The following is a 25,478-nucleotide window of genomic DNA, read 5'->3' as shown; positions in this document are numbered from 1 at the left end:
GAAAGATTCACTTTCTGTTTCTGCTTTGTTGGTCGTTGGGATTTGTTCAACCCTACTACGGGGATTAAACATGGTTTCTGTTTTGATATGATAAGATAAGATGTGATGTTTTAATTTATGCTATGCCAAATGAATTTTGAATAAGAATATTTTTGAACTTTTGCTCTAATATTTTTTATAACATATTATGACTTTGCATTCTGAAAATAAAAAGTGTTTTGTTCTACATTTTGAACTCTGTAAATGCTTATGTTTGCATACTAGCATATGTTCTCTACTTACTGAGTTGTTGATAACTCACCCCTTATCTGCAAACATTTGTTCAAATAATCATGATGGTTCTACTGGGGAGAAAGAGTAGGCAGTGTTAGAGAGGTTTGATATTCGTAGAGGAATAAGTATCCAAAAGTACAAATACTTATTTGAGAGTCATAGTTAGTAAATTGATTATTTTCATTTATTTTGATATGATGAGTTAAGGACATTTTTGTGTCTTTGGGAGTTTTTAATTTATTTTATTGAGAATTTTTTTGTTGTCCCTATAAAGGAACATGCCACAACAAGAATATAGGCTTTTTCCAGCATTTAATTTAGCCGCAAAAGGTGCAAAAAATCGCTGCATATAGATATTCCCAACGATCTATATATCGCTGAACATCCGTTGCAATTGTATGCTCACTTCTGTTTTAACCCAGTGATTACCAAAAATCATCGCAAATAGTTACTTTTCCCTGCGTTTTTTTTTTTCACCACAAATACAAAATAAAATGCCGCAAATGCCCATTCAGTTTGCCCATTAAATCGTTGGGAAAACATATTTGCGACGAATTATAGTCGTCGCAAATATTTAAGAAATTGTCATGAATGAAGAGATCTATTCCAACAGTCTAATTAAATCGCTAGGAAAATTTTTGCAATGGTCACTGATCATCACAAAAACTAAAAAAATCGCTACAAATAAGTATTTCCAACGATTTTAGTTATCGTTGGCATGATGTATTCCCAGCAGGATATTGTTGCCAAAATAAAGTTTTGGGGCGATATGTGAAAGTAGCAAATAATTTTAATATACGAAAAAAATATTTCTGGAAAATTTTACTAACCAGAAAAGGTTTTTTCATAAAGTAAAAAAAAAAAAAAAAAACAAAAACAGAATACATTGATTACTTGAACCCACAAAAAAATGCACAAAAGGTTTCTTTTGAAGTGCATATGCAACTTAAACATAAAATTTGTTTAAACTACCCTTTAGTTAAATTTCCACCCCTTAAGCATACTCTATTATCCAAATCTATTATCCATACATGTATCATTCAATCCACCTAGTGTAACCAAGACCCTCGAACATGCATACATTGATCCAACACTTCAACATCGTACATAATCAAGCTCCATTCACAGTCATCTAACCACCATTTTAATATTTGTAAAATGAAGAGAGAGGAATAGAAGTTTTACCAAGATAGAGACTAGGACCAGAGTGTTGAAAGGTGGCTGTGTAGATGGTCCAAAGTATTTGGCAACTGCGGTTCATGGTGAGTCTTCATTGTGCGGTGGCTTGAAACGAGGCTACTGGTGGCTGTTTGACGGTAATGAAGTGATAAGAATCATTTGTGCAAAGTGACTAAATGGGCTCGAGTTTTCCTTTTGCCCTGCAGCTGCGACTATTGCTTTTTGCATTCCTCTTAGCTGCTCTTTGATGTCTCTATGAGGAGTTATTTCAAGGGTTTAAGACAAATTCATGGAGAATTAATCAAGCTCAAGATGAAACTAAAGAGAGGAGAGAAATGGGACTGATTTGCAACAACTAAATCAAACCAGAAACATTGCAATAATTGATGACAATTTTGTTTTTCACCTCAAAGTTGAACTAGTTTAAGTTGTTTCTCTAACCTTCGAGCGTCCTCCATTCTCTACAGACTTCACTATTGTTTTCCTGGTTTCTATGAAGGTTTTTCTAATGTCACATATTGAGATTTTGAGATTTTAAGGTCATTTGGTATTCCTAATGTCACATATTGAGGTTGAGTTAAAGAGATGAGATAAAGGCAAACTAATGGGCTAGAACTTAAGAGGAATTAAAGCTAAAGTTGCTAAATTTTCTCCACTAGCTTGTACAACCAATAAGTTAGTTGTATACCTGTTTCAAAACCCCCTCCTTCAACTATAATCCCAACTACACAAGCAATGAACAAGCGTTGAAGAAAAATAGGAAATAAGCATGATTTATGGGTAGACATGGTATAAAAACAGCAAGAGGTAGTTCTTGATAAACCAGAAAATTCTAATGAAATCCTTTGTTGTTTACTTAGTTATTCTACTTGTCAAAAACTTCCATACAATTCTCAGGGCAAAGCATCATGGACTGATGGTGAGACTTTTACATCAAATTCTCCTATTAGCAAATGTGGGATGCTTGAATGAGGAAAAAAGAAGAAGAAGAAATTGATAAAAAAAAAAAAAAAAAAAAGGTTGTAATCTGGAAAGTGAGGTGAGTGGATCTATCTCTTAGAAAAATATTGCCCCCCACTTAACAAATAACAAAATGATAGTAATTTCATCCTCAAGATACAAATATATATATATATATATATATATATAATGTGTAGATAGAAAATCTGAACGCTCAATAGAATCACACATATGGATCCACACACGCTATTAAGGACTATTTTTTTTTTTAAAGAGAGGATAGTCACATTTCCAATAGTGACATCTGCCCAAGTTTATTAAGAGAACCTCACTTCTGGTGGAGGAGAGACCGTGGTAATATCACAAATCGCCTGGGGGTTTACAAGATAAAACATAAAATACCAAACCCACAAAAAAATTTAGAATACCAAAAAGAACTCTACTAACATCTCTGCTACATAAAAACAAACTAATCATCTCAATCTAATATAAGGCAAACCTAAATTATCCATGCGAATAAGTCCACGTATGTATCCATGCAAGTCCTCAGATCCATAAAATATTAAATTCAAGCCCTAAGTTCCCTCTTTTGCCAAATGATCCGCCACCATATTAGCTTCCCGAAAAATATGACAAAAGCAAGCATTAATCTCTTGAGCAATCTCTTGATTTCTTCCAAATAATCCCATAAAAACCAATAACAACAAATTCCTGATGCAAGCCAACCAATGATAATGGTTGAATCGGATTCCACTAAAACATCTCTCAATCTCAACCTTCAACATAAGCGAAGTCCATCAAGTAATGCTTTACATTCTGCAATATTATTCGTGGCATTTCCGTAATGATGTGCAAAACCTACTATCGTTGTTCCTGAAGAATTTCTTATGATACCCCCCTGACTCTCTCGGGTTACCACATGATCCACCATCAACATTCAATTTCACCCTTCCCATATCCGGTTTCTTCCAATAAATAAAAGTCGGTCTATTTAAACTTGCCTCATCTGAATTAACTAGTTGAGTTTTGTTGTCTATGCAATCCTGGAAAAAATAAATGTTTCTAATCAGCAGCTCTCTATGTACTCTTCTACAAAATAGTAAGAAAATATCAATTTCAAAGATTAGTCAATTTAACAATTAGATCATCAACTAGATCGCAAATTTGTAGACATGAATTAATACAAAACTAACAGAATTACTTTGAAACCTCATGCAAGCATGCAGCTGCAGGCAATTAGTCATGATCATCAGTCATCCTTGCTATGGAACCCACAACTGTATGCCACATGCACACAAATTAAAATTGAACTATCTGATCCAATGTAGAATGGTGCAAAAAAAATAAAAATAATAAATGTCCACAAAAATCTGAATGTAGTACGGTGCAAATGAAGAATGTAACCATGGTCTTGTAAACTTTTGACATATGCAGTAAGTACCCTGCAGTGATAGAATCAGAAACACCTTCTAAGTTCACATGTTCACATCTAAAATTATCAACGTAAATGATGTTTAAAAAACCTTTAAAAGGGGAAGCTGAAATTGGCCGTTGCAGGAGATGGTAGGTAAATCACCACAAGAAACATAATAACAAGACTAAGAATAAAATGAAATAATTACAAGAAACAAAGATCACATGCAAGACACTGAAAAACCAAATGGTTCAAGTCAAATTGACTCTAAGAAGAGAGTAGACTCAAAATAAAAGGCCTTTTCTCTTGTAGTGAGTATTGTTAATTAATATTAGAACGCTTCAGGAGCATTCTCTATTAGTTAGAACCCTTTTCCTCCTTATTTTGACCATGGAAAGTGTGTACTTTTAATTGTGTCATACGGTACAAAAGTTGAAGTGAAACATAGCTGGACAACAACTACAACAGCAGAAAGTTTGCCTTTTACCTTCGAGTCTTCACTTTATTTTCTCTTGCAGACAATCCTAACTTTAAGCCTATGTCATTGTAGCCTCATCTAAACTCCCTTATTGAGCCCTAATAGAAGTACCAATAGAAGGCACAAACCAGAGGCACAACAGAAAGATCTACACAACTCAGTGTTAGAATCTATTGAACTCTCTTATCGTTTGCTTAAGGTCTCCTCAGACTTTCTTCATTTCTTCTTACGTTAGACTCCACCATTGAATCCCCTCATATGCTCATGAGGGGATTCAATTGAGCCCAAACAGAAGCAAAGCAGAAAATAAATTCATTCTGCAACATAGGAAATAATTCAGCAATAAATCAGTAGATTTAATTCTCTATTCTCTTAACATTTCAAACTCTTATTTTTCATTTTCTCTTCCTTTATTCCATCTCTTGATCTCAACCTCAAGAGGTGACATGACAAGTACCAAGTGAACTCAAATTTCAACCAAAACCTGCTCTAAGCAGCCAAAACCAACTCTAACCAACTACAACCAAGGTGGGTAACAGGTAATCAATTCTATTTTCCTTCCCTTCCATTCATTTAGTTTATCCTTTTTGTTTATTCACTCAATATATTCTTCACCAATATTGTTGCCGGGTTATCAAATATGCCCTACTTCTGGCTTCTAAAGTATTTTGTGTACCTAGCCTTCCACCTATTCGTATAACACATTTTTATGTAGAAAGTTTCAAGCTCATCCTGGTAAACTCATCTTTCACATCTCTTTTTTGGTTTTCACTAGAAGTTTCTAAGAGTAAAACATAATTTATGGTTATAAACAACAATTAAACAAGCAAGGCCTCATGATTTCCTGCCAAAAATAACATTATGAATAATCACACATGCATTGGGGATGGTAATCAAGTTTATATTGAGTAAAACAATTTACATAAACTAGGAGTAGAACAAGAAAAACTATGAGAAGCCATAATAAACCAGGGGTAAATGATGAGTTCTGGAAGAAAGCAAATGAGATACAAGTGCCGAGTCGAATTATTGATAAATAGTACTAATCCAAGAACTCCTACTCTAGTTTTCATATTATAAGTGCTCCCTATGAATTTATCATCATGAAAATTTCAAATCTCACTCAGATATACCAGATTTGGGTCTTTATAGAATCCTCTTGCATAAACTATAAAGTGAAGGAAAACTTTGACAATCTAACCTTTTCATTAACAGAAGCAGAAGCAGAAGATGCCCACCCATAGTCTGTTGACCAAGCCCATGCTTGTGGATCTCCATGTGGAACTCTATTGCCTAAGAACAATAAACAATGGAATCGATGGAATTGAATTAATAGCTTGAAAAATCATGGCAAAAATCAATTGACACTTTGTTTTATGAGTTAAAGACTAGACTATTTGAAGTAGAAAGGATATCAGTAGGGGAAACACAATCCCACTCTCCATCGCACTTATGCATGGCCCAAACACTAAAGAAGCATTAAATTCTCTACTAGATAATTAGTAGTACAACACAAGCTCACAAAACCATATACTCTTTTTTCCCAAGCAATATTGAGACAATGCAATGTCATCTTCTTAGAAAAGTTTTGCTTATAGAGAAAAAATCATTTAAAAATGAAATGCAAGTCATTAGATTAAAATCATTTATAAGTAAGATAGCTAATTGATAATCCATTCAATCCTGAAATAGAGCATGAACCAATATACCCCTCCCTTAAAAAGGAGCAACAAATACCTCAAGCTACGTATTTAAAGTTTGTTTACCAACAACAGGCCAGGGTAAAATTCTATGCAGGATCAAATACCTCAGAATATTTAAAGTATGTGTCCAATGAAGTGAACGAAGTTGCTAATGAGGTAATATCTGTTCAACACTAAACTTAAAGTGAGCTGTAAAATCCATTAAGTAGTGATATTCATTCAGACAACATTAAAAAATAGTCAAACAAGTAGTGCATTATATGTGGTAGTATAATACTCTGTAAAATCATAAATTCAAAAGAAAATAAAACTACAGATCCCTATAGCTAAAACAAACAGAAATTTAAAGGCCAAGGTTTAGGCACAAATAGAAATTTACGCCAACGTTCAGCAATATTACTTGCGACAGCAAGATGCGAGGAAAAAATAAGAGGGAAATGCAAAAACTTCTTAGAAAAAGATTACAGAAAGTTAGAAACTGAGAATTAAAGACAACTTGCTGCAAGTAGAATATGCCAACATATTATTTTCATGACTAAGTTTTGTCATAAAAATATGCCAACATATTATTTTTACATCACACCTACAATATCATCATAGCATTTTTACACTTCTTAACTGAGAGAATGAAAATCGAATAAAATGTCACACAAGTCACTCTAATTACTTTGTAGAATCTTAATATGTAATGCCCCAGTCCCGGAAGTTAGCTCATGTCACCTAAAATCATCTCTAATAACATATTTAAAATCCAGAAACTCCATAAAATATTAATTCATTTGTTCAACCCAAATATCCATCACTACAAGAAATCAGGCTTCTTTTAGCGATTTTAAGATCGTCGCAAATAAGGATTATTTGCAACGACTTCCAAGTCGTCGTTGAATTCTAGTGCTAAGTTGAGAAATGCTGATGGAGAATTTATTGTTTACTTTTTTGCGGTAAAATGATAATTTTACTTTGAGTCAATAATTTTATATTTCTAAGTATACTAGTAAGGAGTTTCTAACTTTTAGAAATATTTCTTTACAGTTTTTGTTATTTCACGCTTAAATTTGTCATGCTTTATTCACTGTAAGTTAGCCTCTAACTTACTTTTAGGGTATTTATGTGTGTATGGTGGTAAGAGAAACCATCTATAATACCCGGATCCAAGATTGGTATAGTTGGACCGTGGATTTTTTTATTTATTTGGAGATCTATGCCGTTTATTTATTTATTTTTATTTTTATTCTCCCCGATTGTTTTATTTTTTTTCGTTTCCTTCTCTTCCCGTCTATATTTTTTTTTTCGCACGGTTTTTTTTTTCTTTTTCCATCGCACAGCATGCATACACACATGCATTCGTTCACGGCATGCATGCAGACACACGTCTCTCTCGACTCTCTAGGTTTCACCTCACATATACATAGATGATTATGTTTTTTCCCAAGCACTGAGATTTTACCCAACACTGCCGCCGCTAGAAACTCCTCCCCACGCAAACGGCAACCCGATCTCTGCACCTTTCAGCCATCCTCGTTGCTGTCCAACACCCTCTCGGAAGCCCAAACACGTTCGTCACCACTGCTGCCCGGTTTGTCCTCCCCCAACCTCCACCTCCACGTAAAACCGACGCCAGAACAAGCCTTGAAAAACACTTTCGACAGCCACGGCAAACAGCAACCCATGCTTATACCGAATTAAAATCCTCTGTTTCTCCTCTCAAAAACAGAGCAGCACCACTTATACGGTTAGTCACCACCGTACGTCGGGGAAACTATCGGACCAGCCACAGAATCCGCCGGTTGTCACTTTTCCATCAGCCTCGAGCCGCCTCAGTCCCGCCTTGTCCCTCGCGGTGAGTACCTCCTTCGGTTACTCCCTCCTTTCTCTCCGCCCTCTCTCGCTCACTTTTCCCTCTCCTTCTCTAGTGCCCAGCGCTGCTCGACGGAAACTTCGCCCCGCTCCAGCTCTTCTGCCGCGCCACCGCAGTCCCTCCAGTCAGCCCCATCGCGCCTCACCCTCAACGCGTGCCTCGGTTTCCTTGGGTAGTTTCCGCCGTGCATGTTATTCAGTTACGTAGGTTTTGTTTTGGTTAGATTTCAAGGAGCTAATTGAATTACCGTAATGCCCTTCACTGCAGGTTATATTAATGGGATTTTATATTTTATTATGTATTAGTATACTGTTATTTAATTATGATTACAGAAAATTATTTTATTATGTTATTAAGTAAAGATTTATGTTAAGAGTAAACAATATTGGAGTAATGTTGGTTTTACATTTTAGATATGTTTTAGTCTATTTAATAATAGTTATGGTTTATTTTAAAATATTTTGGGATAATTATATTATCTAGTATTGAACTTTATAAGTTGTTTTCATTAATAAATAAGTTAGATTTTTTAAATGTTTTTAGTCAAAGTTATCAATTGGACAGTGGCAATTTTAGAAAAAGATGATAAATTTTAAGGTTTTGAAATTTTAGGTTTTGAAGAATTAAGTAGGTTATTTTAGAAATTTAGGATTAAATATCGAAATAAGTGGTTGATTGGAAATTTACGGGAATTACTTGATTATTTGATAGGTGACGATTGTTAATTGTTTGACATTTTGAGGAAAATTCTGAAAAGCTAAGAAGTCTAGGTAAGCGGGGTTCCTATGCTAGACTTTGCATTAAAATAAAATGAGCTGAGGTCATTTTTGGAAAATGTGCATGTTTTGGTATGAAAAGAAATTTGAACTACCTCAGTTATTTGTTCTGCATTACTCATGAGATTCTGTTTAAGAATAAAATATTTTCTGTCATGATTGGTATAGACATGAGCTTATTTTTGACATTTTGTTTCTGAACTTTGAAAATGAGAGCGAATATGAAATTTGTGCATAAATTATGTTGTGATATGATTTTGTTCTGTTCCGAAGATTTTTGTTCAGTACACTGTTTGGAAAAGACATGATTTCTGAAAACCTTTGACATGACTCTCTGATTCTGAATTTGATTCTGTTTCCGTTCTTTTCAGTTACGGTCCTGCCACGGGTTATAATAGTGGATACGACCCAACCACGGGTAATAATAGTGGATACGGCCCTGTCACGGGTTATAGAAATGGTCTCTGTTTTGAGTGCACACCTTGGTGACAGAGTGTTTTATGTTCTGCTTGGCTATCCGCAGATGCACAACCCTACCACGGGGATTATACATGGCCTTTGTTCTGATATGATGTTCTGATGATGATGATGATCTTTTATATTATGCCAAAGAATATTTTGAATGAAATTATTTCTAAATCTTCGCTCTTATATTTTGATAACATGTTCTGCTTCCACACTCTGAAAATGAAAATGTTTTGTTCTGCATTCTGATTCTGTAAATGCTCATGTTTATACACTGATATATGTTCTCTACTTACTGAGTTGTTGATAACTTACCCCTTATCTCCATATATTTTTCAGATAATTTTGATGGTTCAGCTGGGGAGCAAGAGTAGACAGTTTAGCAACGTGTGATGATCGTAGTGGAATAAGTGTCTGAGGGTACAAATGCTTATTTGGGAGTCGTAGTTAGTAAGCTGATTTATTTTTTGAGTATTTGATTTGATGAGTTGAGGATGTGTTCGAGTTTTTGGAGAATTTCTAATTTATGTTATTGGGAATTTCTTTATTGTCACCATGGAGGAACTTAGATTTTTGGTTTGATTAAGTGTATTAATATTTTATGGGATTTTTCTGGAGTTTATAGTTGTGTTATTTAAGTTAATTTTAAGTATTAAGAGCTAACTCTCCGGACCTCTGGGAACGGGGCGTTACAGTTGGTATCAGAGCCAGGTTTGAATTCTGCATACTATAAACCTTGGAGGTTTAGATATCTGTGGATCTACAAAGAAATTTCAGAGCTGAGGTGTAGAATTTTAAAGAATAAGAGACGATTATGTGGATAGTTAAGGTTTTAGCAAGACTTTGTAATTGTGTTTTGAGATTCGAGGTTTAGGGATTTTATATCTAACAGGCTTAATTTGTGGAATATAGGAGATGATATTTAGAAAGATTAATTTAAGGTTTAGACGTTGAGGTTTAGATTCTAAGACGCAAGGTAGTTTAGAGCCATGTTGGGCTTACAATTGTAGAGGGTAGGAAAGACTATATGAGTTGATTAAAGACTATTTTCATCTATTTATTTGTTACTTGTTTAAAATATTTTAGCTGGTATTTATGTTTTACATGTTTTGTTTTCTTCCCTGGAACGTTTAACTGAGTTTAAGAACTTCAGGATGGCTGCTCGTCGTCGAGTTCGAAACCTTGAAGATTTGAACGAAAACAACAATGAGAGAGGCTGCACGTTCGAGCAATTTAATCGCATTCATCCGCCCACCTTTGATGGAAGGGGTGATTCCAATGCAGCTGAGGATTGGATTCAGGACATCGAAGAGATATTTAGTGTTTTGGAGTGCACCGATCAACAAAAAGTTCGTTTTGCAGCCTTTAAATTGATCAGAGAAGCGAAGAGATGGTGGAACTCTGAGAAAGCCATCAGAGAAGCTGGTGGAACTGGAGAAGTGAGCTGGCCTCACTTTAAGCAAAACTTCTTCGACCGTTTCTTTCCGAAAGTAGATCGGAAAGCTAGAGCCCGAGAGTTTACTAACTTGGTGCAAGGGACCATGACGGTACGCCAGTATGCTGCAAAATTTGCAGAGTTGTCACGCTTCGCCTCATTTTTTATTCCCGATGAGGAGAAGAAAACCCGAAGGTTTGAAGAGGGTTTAAATCATCGGATCTACGAACGGGTTATGGTTTTACAAATTCAAAACTTTTCAGACTTGGTACATAAAGCGATGCTAGTGGAACAGAATCTTAAGAGAAGTGCTGAGTTGCAGGAACAGAGAAAGAGAGCTACTCCACATGGATCCTCTAGTATGGATCAAGGGCCATGGAAGAAGAGAAATGATGTTAGCAGTTCGGGACAAAAGCAAATGCAAGGTTATCAATCAAATAACCCCTGCAAGTTTTGTAACCACGTACACACTGGGGAGTGTAGAAACGAAAATGGGTCATGTTTCCGATGTGGAAAGACTGGCCATTTCATCAGAGAATGCCCATTACTGTCAGACGACAAGAATAAGACCAATACACCTCCAGGTCCCCGTCAGACGACACAGGGAAACAATCAACGTAGAATGGGACCAGCTCGAGTGTTTGCATTGACAGCTGAAGATGTTGAAGACGATAACAATGCGATCACAGGTACCCCACTTTTTTTTTTTTTTTTCTCCTTGAAAGCTTTTGTTTAGTTGAGTTGGGATTAATCATGATTGCATGAAACTTTTCTAGTTGTATAGTTTAGAATATTGTGGTTTGGTTGGAAAGGTTTTCAAATGGATTAGACAGAATATTTTGTATTTTTTTTTATTTTATCTACGAGGCTCTAGCTTTTGGTGTTTGATGAGTTAGTATGTGTTTTGGAAGTGAGGGGTCTAGGAAAATTTATGGATGGAAGTAGATCTTCTAAGGATTCGGGAATTCGTGACTTGAGTTACCTAGGACTTAATTTTGGAGCATTTGATTGTGCCATTATTTGGAGGTTTAAATATTATTTTGGGAGCACTCTTTTAGTTATTTGTGAGGCTTAGTTTAAAAAAAAAATGTGTAAAGATTGGTTAAATGTGGAGGTTAGTTCTTTTCCGATGTATGTGTTTGAGATTCAATGTTTTAGGACTATAAGTTGTTAGAGTGAGCAGCGGAAGCGTGGTTGTAGTGATATAATAGTCTGAGAGTGTATTTCGTTATTCATTAAGGTTTTATATTAGGTGGAGATTTTGGAATTTATTATTTGGTCTTTAATTGCAGTATGGAGGTTTATATTCTAAATTTGATAAGGCGGTGTGTGCGAACGTGTATGGCTAAGGATAATATAGGAGAATACAATCGGTAATATTGGAGAGTTAGGATTTAGAATATTAGGTTCGACAAATTTTGGATTATTAGTTAAGTGCGACTTTATGATTAACGAATGGGTTATGCATGGAATTGTGGTAGCAGGTAAATATTTAGGCCTTGTTGGGGTGCTAGCAAATTTCGGGGACGGAATTTTTTTAAGGAGGGAAGAATATAACACCCAGATCCAAGATTGGTATAGTTGGACTGTGGATTTTTTTATTTATTTGGAGATCTATGCCGTTTATTTATTTATTTATTTTTATTCTCCCCGATTGTTTTATTTTTTTTCGTTTCCTTCTCTTCCCGTCTATATTTTTTTTTCGCACGATTTTTTTTTTCTTTTTCCGTCGCACAGCATGCATACACACATGCATTCGTTCACGGCATGCATGCACACACATGTCTCTCTCGACTCTCTAGGTTTCACCTCACATATATATAGATGATTATATTTTTTCCCAAGCACTGAGATTTTACCCAACACTGCCGCCGCTAGAAACTCCTCCCCACGCAAACGGCAACCCGATCTCTGCACCTTTCAGCCATCCCCGTTGCCATCCAACACCCTCTCGGAAGCCCAAACACGTTCGTCACCACTGCTGCCCGGTTTGTCCTCCCCCAACCTCCATCTCCACGTAAAACCGATGCCAGAACAACCCTCGAAAAACACTTTCGACAGCCACGGGAAACAGCAACCCATGCTTATACCGAATTAAAATCCTCTGTTTCTCCTCTAAAAAACAGAGCAGCACCACTTATACGGTTAGTCACCACCGTACGTCGGGGAAACTATCGGACCAACCACAGAATCCGCCGGTTGTCACTTTTCCATCAGCCTCGAGCCGCCTCAGTCCCGCCTTGTCCCTCGCGGTGAGTACCTCCTTCGGTTACTCCCTCCTTTCTCTCCGCCCTCTCTCGCTCACTTTTCCCTCTCCTTCTCTAGTGCCCAGCGTTGCTCGACGGAAGCATCGCCTCGCTCCTGCTCTTCTGCCGCACCACCGCAGTCCCTCCAGTCAGCCCCGTCGCGCCTCACCCTCAACGTGTGCCTCAGTTTCCTTGGGTAGTTTCCGCCGTGCATGTTATTCAGTTACGTAGGTTTTGTTTTGGTTAGATTTCAAGGAGCTAATTGAATTACCGTAATGCCCTTCACTGTAGGTTATATTAATGGGATTTTATATTTTATTATGTATTAGTATACTGTTATTTAATTATGATTACAGAAAATTATTTTATTATGTTATTAAGTAAAGATTTATGTTAAGAGTAAACAATATTGGAGTAATGTTGTTTTTACATTTTAGATATGTTTTAGTCTATTTAATAATAGTTATGGTTTATTTTAAAATATTTTGGGATAATTATATTATCTAGTACTGAACTTTATAAGTTGTTTTCATTAATAAATAAGTTAGATTTTTTAAATGTTTTTAGTCAAAGTTATCAATTGGACAGTGGCGATTTTAGAAAAAGATGATAAATTTTAAGGTTTTGAAATTTTAGGTTTTGAAGAATTAAGTAGGTTATTTTAGAAATTTAGGATTAAATATCGAAATAAGTGGTTGATTGGAAATTTACGGGAATTACTTGATTATTTGATAGGTGACAATTGTTAATTGTTCGACATTTTGAGGAAAATTCTGAAAAGCTAAGAAGTCCAGGTAAGCGGGGTTCCTATGCTAGATTTTGCATTAAAATAAAATGAGCTGAGGTCATTTTTGGAAAATGTGCATGTTTTGCTATGAAAAGAAATTTGAACTACCTCAGTTATTTGTTCTGCATTACTCATGAGATTCTGTTTAAGAATAAAATATTTTCTGTCATGATTGGTATAGACATGAGCTTATTTTTGACATTTTGTTTCCGAACTTTGAAAATGAGAGCGAATATGAAATTTGTACATAAATTATGTTGTGATATGATTTTGTTCTGTTCCGAAGATTTTTGTTCAGTACCTTGTTTGGAAAAGACGTGATTTCTGAAAACCTTTGGCATGACTCTCTGATTCTGAATTTGATTCTATTTCCGTTCTATTCAGTTACGGCCCTGCCACGGGTAATAATAGTGGCATACGGCCCAACCACGGGTTACAATAGTGGTTACGGCCCAACCACGGGTAATAATAGTGGATACAGCCCAACCACGGGTTATAATAGTGGATACGGCCCAACCACGGGTTATAATAGTGGATACGGCCCAACCACGGGTAATAATAGTAGATACGGCCCTGCCACGGGTTATAGTAGTGGTCTCTGTTTTGAGTGCACACCTTGGTGACAAAGTGTTTTATGTTCTGCTTGGCTATCCGCAGATGCACAATCCTACCATGGGGATTATACATGGCCTTTGTTCTGATATGATGTTCTGATGATGATGATGATCTTTTATGTTATGCCAAAGAATATTTTGAATGAAATTATTTCTAAATCTTCGCTCTTATATTTTGATAACATGTTCTGCTTCCGCACTCTGAAAATGAAAATGTTTTGTTCTGCATTCTGATTTCTGTAAATGCTCAAGTTTATACACTGGTATATGTTCTCTGCTTACTGAGTTGTTGATAACTCGCCCCTTATCTCCATATATTTTTCAGATAATTTTGATGGTTCAGCTGGGGAGCAAGAGTAGATAGTTTAGCAACGTGTGATGATCGTAGTGGAATAAGTGTCTGAGGGTATAAATGCTTATTTGAGAGTCGTAGTTAGTAAGCTGATTTATTTTTCGAGTATTTGATTTGATGAGTTGAGGATGTGTTCGAGTTTTTGGAGAATTTCGAATTTATGTTATTGGGGATTTCTTTATTGTCGCCATGGAGGAACTTAGATTTTTGGTTTGATTAAGTGTATTAATATTTTATGGGATTTTTCTGGAGTTTATAGTTGTGTTATTTAAGTTAATTTTAAGTATTAAGAGCTAACTCTCCAGACCTCTGGGAATGGGGCGTTACACCATCTCTTTTGTTATTTATGCATTTGTACTTGTTACGTTATGTCATACCATGATATGTTTCTAGTACATATTTATCTGTTGCACGTTATGCCATACTTAATTATTACACTTCACAGTTATGTCATGTTTATTTGTTATGCATCATTATTACATCATATCACTGGTCTCGAGTACACATCATGTCATGTCAAGTTATTTCATCTATCTTTTCATGTCACATCACCTTATGTTATGTCATGAGCCATACATGTAACACCTCCTAGAGGAGCCAAACCACCTATAGAACAACATGGTTTTGATGTGCCAATTTTTATTGCATTTGTTCCCTCTCCTTTTGGTTGGTTCCTTAGAACATCTACTTTGACATAAAACTTGACTTATGCAATAGACTTTTCAAAAATAACATGTAACAAAAAGCTTTTAACATTTTTTAGAAAACATCTTTTCATCTTTTCATTCTTGGTTTTTAAACGTATAACATGTCATATGAGCTCAAGTTCTTGGTTGTTCACAGATCATATCATATCTTGTTGAATCATGTCATAACTTGTCATATTATATCATATCATATCATATCGTAGAGTTCAATGCCTTAATCATTCTTATAACTTTTGGTTGGATAGCTCAAGGCTCCCTTATGCACCATGTGCTTTGCGCTAGTTACTACATCATCAAACAGTCCACTTGGCCTAGGTGACTACATTATCAAACAGAGTCCACTTGGCCGAGGTGACTACGTCTTATACTTCAACATATTTATTATTATGGCAGTCTGCTTTTCGCCTTCACTATATGGCAACCACTAGCTTTAGGTGCATTCGCTCCAACATCCTTTCCATAAGGATCCATTTGAGGCCCGTCGACTGTACTTCATCGACCTAAGGGTTTTCACTCTATTTTACACACTCCAAAGTGGACAGAAGAGTTCTACTAAGGCATTCCCCCGTCCTTGCATTTTGGGTTGTGATAAAACGTATACCAACTCATTTGCTTAAAAAACATTGCACAAACCCAATGTATGTAACATGGACTCATGATGCTTCATTTCTTTCATGATCCTATAAACATGCATGCTAAAATCATGCAATTATACACAACAGTACACTTCCCACATTACGACTTGAAAATATTAGAACATACGTAAACTTGATGAGTACATATAAACAATAAACAATTAACGAAGGGTAAAATAGATTCCCATCCTTATTCTCTATGCTTGGCTGAAAAATATAACATATTGAAAACATGAGTTTATCAAGGTAACATGGACTTACAACCTTTTATATATTCGGATTAGCATCCTTAAGCAAACGTGGCAACATAGTCACATAGATCTGAGTACAAACATGGCATTTCAAGAGAAACTGAATGATAACATACAATAATCAACATGGCATCATATACTTCAGGTAAAACCAAATACACATCATGGAAAGAAACTTGATCCAATCAAATGACAAGCAAGTACAAGTTCACACATTATATGCACATATTATCTGATAGTAAGTTAGAGGTCTACTTACAAAAATTCAACAAATGCAAATAGCAAGCTAAAAATATACTTCAAAGATCATTAGACAAGGTCACATGAAAAACCCTAATCTTATTGGTGAGTGTGTGAGTCGAGTTTGTGGCTTTTGAGGTCCCTCCCTATGGAAAGAAAACTCCAACACTTTTAGGCTCCTCAAAACCAAAACTCCATACAAGGAAAAAACCTTAAATTTCTAAGTGTTAATGGTCGTGACTCACGTTCTTCTTCAAAGTTTCATCTTATTTACTCAAGGCAAGTAATGATGTTTCAGATCCCTCTCTTCCCTTGAAGAGAAATCCTAGCTTTTCCAAGTGAGTACCTGCTTGTGTGTGTGTTTGTGGGCATGAGAAACCCTTGAAGTCTCAAACTCCCTTTCTCTTTGGTGATGTGTGTGCGTGTGAGAAATAGGTATATGGTTCTTACCCCACATGCTCCTTCTCCTTGGGTGGCGTTGGTACTCCTTAGTGAGTTAGAAATGGTGGTTGGAGGAAGATGGTTGGCATGTGGGTAATGTTTTGTTGGAGAGAAAGTGATGGAAAATGGGGGAGAATGGTGTAGCCATGTATTACCAAGAGGAATATGAAAATGACCAAAGGACTTTCCACATTTGGTTCCCACCTTCTTATAGGTGTCTCCCCTCCTTGGAATACCAAGAGACTTGGTCCATGGATTCCACTTGGCTCCTTGGTCGAAACGTCCCTTCATCTCCCTCATGATGGGATTGTGTTGGAAGACTAAAGGTCTTCTTGGATAAGTGGCATGTGGCTCTCCAATCCAAAACCCTAATTCCCTTTTGTGCCCTTCTGATAAGTGTTATTTTTATGTAATTTTTATCACTCTTTATTTATGAAAAGTGTCATTTTCCCTTCAATACTATTGATTTTCTTTTATTTCTACATATTTTTGTTTATTTTCTTGGATTTGAATGAATGAGAAGATTTAGTACAAAGTAGAGCATTTTGGTACAAAAAAAGAGACAAAAGATTTAGACCGATGAGAGGCAGCGAGATCTGAAGAGAGTTGATGAGATTTGGGCGATGAGCCTTATCCCGTGGGCAGCAAAGAGATTTCTCTCACACAAAGGTGAGAGACTTACCTCTTGGTAGGCGAGGAGACTCGTGACCAAAAGGTACGACTTGAAGGCATGAAGATTTGGCAATAAGGTTCTAGGCAGTTAGATTGGGCGACTAGTCTAAACGATCAACCTAAATGATATCATGGGCAACAAGTAGAAAAGGCGAGAGGAGTCTTTCATCCCGGTTGAAAATCTTTCCACTCGGTAGGCGAGGAGAAGGTTGTGTGGTCTTTTTTACCTCCACGTCCATTCATTTGTGACCTTCCTTCCAGTTATATTCAGCGCACACTTGTATTGCAATATTTCAATTATCTTGTTACTTTTCCTTTAGTCTTATAATATTTTTAAAATAAATTTAAAAATACTGCAAAATGTTACAAAACTATAAAAACATGAAAAAAAAAGAAGACCTAAAAATTAGAACATATAATTTACTAAAACTTAATAAAAAGACTATTAAAAATATAAAAAAAAAATAGAAAAAGATTAAAATGGGAGGTTGGATCCTACGCCCTTTGGGGTTTGAGCGCCTCCGACACATGGCATGAGTAGGTTACATGGTAATTCTCCCATTAAAAAATTGATGAGGGATTGATCAAGCTAACGAACTAAGAATCTTTTTAAGATCAAGAAATTTAACTTGAGAATGCGAATATATATATATATATATATTTACATATGGAGTAGTTCTATAGTCACCGAGGATTCCTACCGAGGAATCCTCCCGACTGATTTGACATGTCACGTGGCTTTTTATAAGAAACTCGGTTTCCTCATTTACTCTGCACTCTCGAGTTCTTCGGAAGATGAAAAAACAAAGAATGAAAATTTTGGAAATGCAGAGTGATAGAGAGAAGAGAAGAAGGAGAGAGCTTGTTGATATTTTAAGTTTACTTCTAGAAGAAGTAGAAAAGTGAAGCTTGAGGGGATCCGAGAGGTGAATGATGAGTGAGCTACAATTACCACCATGTTTCAGATTTTAACCCATGAATCAGGAGTTGGTGAATCATTATTGCTATAGGAAATGTGCATCTTTGCTAATAACACAGAAGGAAACTTACCAAATGAAGACCCACACCTCACAACATCTATGGCTACCTCCAAAACATGATGAACTGAAGATTCTCCCAATCACCTTGACTCATGCAACGACTAGTTAATTGTATTTGTTTTCCATTTTCCACAAGTTACCTTATTAAGCTTTAGGGCAGGTTTGGGGCGTGAGATGAGAATTTTTTGTTTTGTTTGAAAGTTTAAAATATTATGTTTTAATATTTTTATTGTGTTGGGATTTGAAAAAGTTGAATTGAGATTTAAAAAAGTTGAATTGTTTACTATATTTTGTATGGGGATTTAAAAAATGTATAATGATGAGATGAGAAAAAGTCTCCAACGGTATAATAGCTCATGTATTGGTGTAATACACGTTATATAAAGGAATGATAGACTCTCTATGCTCTCACATCAGTTGAGGCATTTCATCAAGCACTTTGTGTTTACTGTATTTATGGTACCAGAGCCCTTGTGAGAGAAGAGAGTCTTCCTCCCATGGCCACCATCTCCCTTAATGTAGGTAACTTTGTTACCTTGAAACTGAACAACACCAACTATCCTCTATGGCGTGAATATATTTTGGCCTTGGTTGAGAGCCAAGACCTTGTTCAGCATCTCACGGATGCATCACCACCTCCAGAATTATCCAACCCCATTGACGTCGCCTCTGGTTTGAGCAAATCCAAACCCTCTCCAGCCTTCCTCCAATGATGCAACTCGGACCGATGGCTCCGGATGGATTATCGGCACATTATTTGAATAAGCACTCAGTTGTGGGGCTTGATTCTAGCCACCGAGTTTGGGTGGCTCTCAAAGAGGCTTATGCCCTTGACTCCCAAGAAAGGGAGTTGCATCTCACTCAACAACTCACGTACCTGCACAAGGAGTCTAAGACATCTCTATCCGATCACCTCCATATCTTGAAAGGATTGTGTGACAGCCTTGCTTATATTGGACGCCCTATGCAAGAAAAGATGAAGATCTTATCAAATATCCTTGGAGCCAAATATGAGCCCTTCACGACAATGATGCTAAAACCACCCATACCCACCTACGCCAAACTCTTCCCTCTGCTCCAAGGGTATGAAATCCGATCCTTACTTCATGATTCCACTAATTTGTCTGCTTTCTATGGACAGAGAAGTGGTGCCTCGAACACCAAGGATTACCACAACAACCACCGTTCTTAGCCTCGGTCCTCCTCCTCGATGGGACGTGGGTTTCAACCCCCCAACTACTCAGCTAGGACCAACTTTGGGGCTGGAGGACAAAATGTGAGTTTTAACTAACCCAATGGTGGGTCTAACACACGCAAATATGTTGACAAGCCCAATAACAAGGCTCGTGACTCTTCCCACAGTGAAATATGCCAAATCTGTGAAAAAAGGACACATTGCTCTTAAGTGCTGGAACAAGTTCAATCATTCTTATAAACCTGAGGATATTCCTCAGGCCCTTGTTACGATGACGCTTGAGAATTTTTCTCATGATGTTGAATGGACTGTTGACTCTAGGGCGTCAGTTCACATGACCGGCAATCCAAGTATACTCGAAAATCTTCATTGCTATTTTGGTAATGATGTTGTTATTATCGGTGATGGTAGCTCTCATGCTATTACTCATATTGGTGATACTTATCTTGATAATGGTACTACAAAGATTAAATTATGCGATGTTTTATTAGTACCTGCCTTGGCTAAAAATCTATTATCTACTGGGCAACTTACTATTGATTATCCTTATAACTGTGAATTTTACGGTGTTGGTTTTGTTGTTAAGGAAAGGGAGACCAACTGCATCCTGTTGACTGGATGACAAAAGGGTAACCTCTATGTCGTGTCCCCCCTTATGAAGCTCACTTCTCCACACACTTCGAGGGTGTCTGTGAAGACGTGCAACACTAGCACTTGGGACATCCTTTGGCCTTTGCTTTACAAGTTCTAAAATTTGAAGGACTTATTCAAATTTCTGGTTCTAATAAAAATTATTCTTTTTTGTGATAGTTTCCAATTAGGCAAACTTTGCAAACTACAATTTTTGCCATCATGCAATATTACTCATACTGTGTTTGATAAAATTTATTTTGATTCATGGGATCTAGCTCCCGTGGTCTCTGTTGGTATATTTCATTATTATGCATGCTTAGTTGAAGCTTTCTCTAAATTTATGTGGCTTATCCCTTTATGCAAAATATCATATTGTTTCTCTACCTTTTTACTTTTTGAAAAATATGTTGTGCGTCAATTTAAAAAAAAAAATTAAAAAGTTTTCATACTGATGAGGGAGGTGAGTTTGCTAATACCCAATTTACATCTCATTTACAAAAACAAGGAATTATTCATCATTTTTCATATCCTCATACCCTTGAACAGAATGGTATGGTTGAACGTTGTCACTGTACCATTCATGAACTTGGTATGACCATGCTTTTTCACAACGGCATTCTGAAATGCTTTTGGGTTGAAGACTTCGTCACTGCAACTTTTCTAACTAATTGCCTTCCCTCCACCACCATCGACTTACAATAACCCTTTTCCATACTCTACGGATCCTATCTTGACTACAGTTCCCTACGTGTCTTCGAATCGAAATACTTCCCATGTGGTTTATGGGTTAAAGTAATAAGCATCAACGGTATAAATGTTATCACCCTACATCTGGTCGTACCTTCATCTCACAACATGTTGTCTTTGATGAGTCTACCTTCCTTTTAAATAGCCTAGGAACCTTCATCTACCTTCCCTCACCAAGCCCGTTCTCTCCACCTTTAACATGTGGATTACCCCTACTACACGTTTATCTGACTCCACCATACTAGTATGATCTACCTCAGCCCTAGTTGAGGATATTCCCCTTCCACTCTCACCCCCATCCACTCCCACACCTTCCCTTACACCTGATACATCCTCCACTAGGGTCAGTATTCTACCATCCCCTCTTTTACTTATCTCTGATTCACCCACTACTGTGCCCATTCCACCTACTGGCCTTTTCACCACTTCTTCAGTGGCCTTTGGTAACACCATTGTTACCCGCTCTAAATTTGGTATTCGTAAGCCTAACCTCAAATATGCTCACTTGCATGACCTGACTTCCATTCCTGTCAAGTCAAAATCGATCTGCTCTGCTCTCAAACATCCTGGTTGGTTACAAGCAACGCATGATAAATTACAGGCATTACATGTGAATAATACGTGCACTCTAGTCACTCGAGAGTCTACCATGTCTATCATTGGTTGTAAATTGGTTTTTAAAACCAAACTCAAAGCTAACGACACCCTGGATCAGTTGAAAGCTCGTTTCCTTGCTAAAGGTTTTCATCAAGAAGATGGCATCAAGTATCATGAGACATTCTCTCCTATTATCAAACCAAGTACAATCCGGATTATCATCACACTCGCTCTGATCACCCGCTGGAGTATTCGTCAATTAGATGTCAAGAATGCTTTTCTTCATGGTGAACTCCACGAATCTGTTTTCATGGAACAACCACCCAGTTTTGTTCACCTAACTCACTCTTCTTATGTTTGCAAGTTAAATAAAGCTCTTTATGGTCTCAAACAGTCTCCTTGTGCATGGTTTGACAAGTTTAGCAATTTTTTATTAACTTATGGCTTTATTTGTAGCACTACCGATTCTTCCTTATTTACTTGTCATTCCTCTCGTGGTACTCTTATTTTACTATTGTATGTTGATGATATTTTATCGACTAGTTCATCCTCTACTTATCTTCATGAATTTATTTCCACTCTTCATAGTTAATTTGCCATGAAAGACCTCGGCCCCTATGCTATTTTCTTGGCATTCAGATCACCCCAGCAGGTGATGGACTTACCTTGTCTCAAACCAAATATGCTATTGATATTTTATAACATGATAAAATGTGTGACTGTAAACCCATGGGTACTCCCATGATGCCCAAGCCCGAAGGACTCACCTCACAGACACCTTTCTTTGATCCTCCTTACTATCGTAGTATTGTGGGTGCACTCCAATACCTTACTCTTACTTGCCCTGACCTCTCTTATAGTGTTAATTTTGTTTCTCCATTTATGCATTCCCATACTAAACCCCATTATAAAATGGTTAAGCGCATCCTTCAGTATTTAAAAGGTACTGTTGATCTCGGTCTTCATTTTAATTCCCATTCTACACTTGATCTGTATGCCTTTTTAGATGCAGATTGGGCAGGTTGCCCCCTCACCATACGTTTCAACACCGGTTACTGTGTCTTTCTTGGTAGCAATTGCATAACTGAGTCCTCAAAAAAGCAACATACAATTTCTCAATCAAGCTCTGAAGTTGTGTATAGAGCAATGGCCCAAACTACTGCTGAGATAACTTGGATATTATTCTTACTTCATGACCTGCACAATGACCTCACCTCCACTCTGCTCTTACTTTGTGATAATATTATTACACTTTATATGATAGTTAGCCCTGTCTTTCATGTCGGAAGCTAGCACATTGAGATTTATTATCACTATGTTTGTGAACCTGTCGCTCTTGGCCACCTTCATACTCGGCATGTCTTAGCCTCTCTCCAACTTGCTGATATTTTTACCAAGCCGCTTGGAAGACCTGCTCTTTCTGATCTTCGCACCAAAATTGGCCTCGTACCTCGGCATAGTTTGTGGGGACATAATAACATAGAAGGAAACTTACCAAATGAAGACCCACACCTCATAGTAGTTGTCACAATGGCAACCTCCAAAGCATGATCAGTTGAAGATTCTCCCTATCACCTTGACTCATGCAACAACTAGTTAATTGTATTTGTTTTCCATTTTTCAGAAGTTACCTTCCTAAGCTTTAGTCTCCAATGGTACAATAGCTCATGTATTGGTGTAATACACGTTATATAAAGGAGTAACAAACTCTCTATGCTCTTACGTTAGTTGAGGCATTTCATCAAGCAATTTGTGTTCACTATTTTTATTTACGTCTCCTTGTTCCTGTTATTGGGAGACTGATCTCTACAAGTTTGATCCATGGTAGCTCCCAGGTATTTCTTAAATTTCACTTCCAATTTTGTGTCGTGGGTCAAGCTTAATCTCATTTCAATTGGCTTAGAGTTGTTTAGTTTCCTCATATAGATAGTTATGGGATTATGTATCCCCCTTTCCAGTTTCTAAAATTGAGAAAACTGAGTAACCCTCTTCTTTATATGAATTTTATGATCCAATCTCAGAAAATTTCAATACCTTCTTTAGTTTTGGTAAATGGGTTGGCTGAATTTGAAAAGAATTTGTTTCAATTTTTTAGTTTTAGTTTTGCCTGCAGATAATAATAATAATAATAAAATAAATTTTCTTTAAAACCAAACTTTGGGTTAAATGAAAGTTACTGAATTAAGGATTGAGTTTGTTGTGTATTTCTCTCTCAATTTTCATTTTCATTTAATTTCTTTGTTTTTGTTGATTTGTGTAGAACTAGCTTTGTACGGTGAAAAGGAGTGACATTTGTTGGGTTTTTGGGTTCCATTGTAGCTTGATGATTGGGTCTTATGTCGAATCTACAACAACAGAGGCACAATGGAGAAAAACTATAATATGACAAAGCAAAAGATGGCATGATCGGTGGCTACCAATTGCACACGGAGACGATGTCAGATTATGCATCGAGGTTGCAAACAAAATCGAGTAGCTTGGAGCAGGTGGTGTCGTCGGACGTGACTTGGGAAAAAGAGGTCCAGAGCATGATGGAGAGTGGCTTCATCTAAAACAAAATCTTATTTTTTTAATTTAAAAAAAGCCACATGACTACTTCCACCTCAGTCGGGAGCCATCCTCAGTACCCAACGTCGGTGGCCCTAGGTTTTTCCTTATATATGAGTGAAAGGAAAATGGTAAATGTACTTAAAAAAAACTTAGTTTTTCACATGTCAGTTATTAATATGCTGAAAATCATGAAATTTATAATTTAAAAATTGAATTTAAAAAAAAAATTAACAAAATGAGTCTTGTAAGTAAAAGTGTAAATATATGTAGTACTACTCATGAATGAAAACCAAGTACTACGTAATTTCTATTCATGGAGATAGAATTTTCACAATTTCGTCTTTGTCTTAGGTTGCTTTTGGGCAGTGAAGTTGTTTCAAATGATTTGTGAATAATAGTGAAAAGGCAACGAAAAAATTTTGAATAGTAATAAAAAGTATTGAAAGTAGATGAAAAATAATGATAAAATCACTCCACTATCCAAACACACCCATAATGTCATCTCAATGGCACTTTTACTTTATTATAATATAAATATACATAATTACAAACCCATGATTATGAGCACCACTTTTACTTTGATTTGTGATTAATACCACTGTTCATTACAATCTGTTAGGGAGTGTGGAATATAGAAATGTCTGCTTGTTTGAAAATACTCAAGTTCAAGGTTAGAAATTGTTGACCATTGCTGTGAGTATGTAACAAGTTTTAATGCTATTCAAGCATCTACACAGATTATGAAAAAGGAGAAAGTGCAAATGTGGCAACATCCTCCTCGTGAGAAGGTTAAGATGAATTTTGATTAAGGGTGGGCTCCAACTCCGACGAAGACGAAATGCCCACCTCTGACCTCTGACTCCAACTTCGACTAAGGTCGGATGTCAAAGTTTGGAGCTCTGATCGGAGTAGAAAATGGGTGATGTTCACTCCAGCCACACTCAAGCGAAGGCTCGAGCGAACAATCTGTGTAATGTTCGCTTCAGCCACACTCAAACGAACGTCACTTGGAACAAAAAATCAAAATTATTGAAATAAAAGCAATAAAGACGTAGAAATGAACAAAAAATTCATACACATTTCACAAACGGAGTTACGAATCACATTTCACAAATCACATTCCAAATTTTACAATTAATCCGAGGAACAACAAATCTATTGTATGAGGAAACTACTAATCATTCTTACAATTACTCTGGTGACAGTAAAGTCACAGATGGCGGCCTTAGG

At 36.6% G+C, this 25,478-nt stretch overlaps 1 long non-coding RNA gene across 1 annotated transcript; it reads right to left on the bottom strand.

Annotated features, from left to right (window-relative positions):
• Positions 1-1,266: 1,266 nt before the first annotated feature.
• On the bottom strand, positions 1,267-23,984 carry LOC121234800. The gene is made up of 3 exons (XR_005934452.1): positions 23,973-23,984; positions 23,358-23,362; positions 1,267-1,572 (listed from the first exon to the last, which is right to left on the bottom strand). It is a non-coding gene; the product is annotated as an uncharacterized LOC121234800 (long non-coding RNA).
• Positions 23,985-25,478: the final 1,494 nt, after the last annotated feature.

This window comes from Juglans microcarpa x Juglans regia, chromosome 1D, assembly GCF_004785595.1.
Source record: "Juglans microcarpa x Juglans regia isolate MS1-56 chromosome 1D, Jm3101_v1.0, whole genome shotgun sequence".
NCBI lineage: Eukaryota > Viridiplantae > Streptophyta > Magnoliopsida > Fagales > Juglandaceae > Juglans > Juglans microcarpa x Juglans regia.
This window is presented reverse-complemented; position numbering and strand designations above follow the sequence as displayed.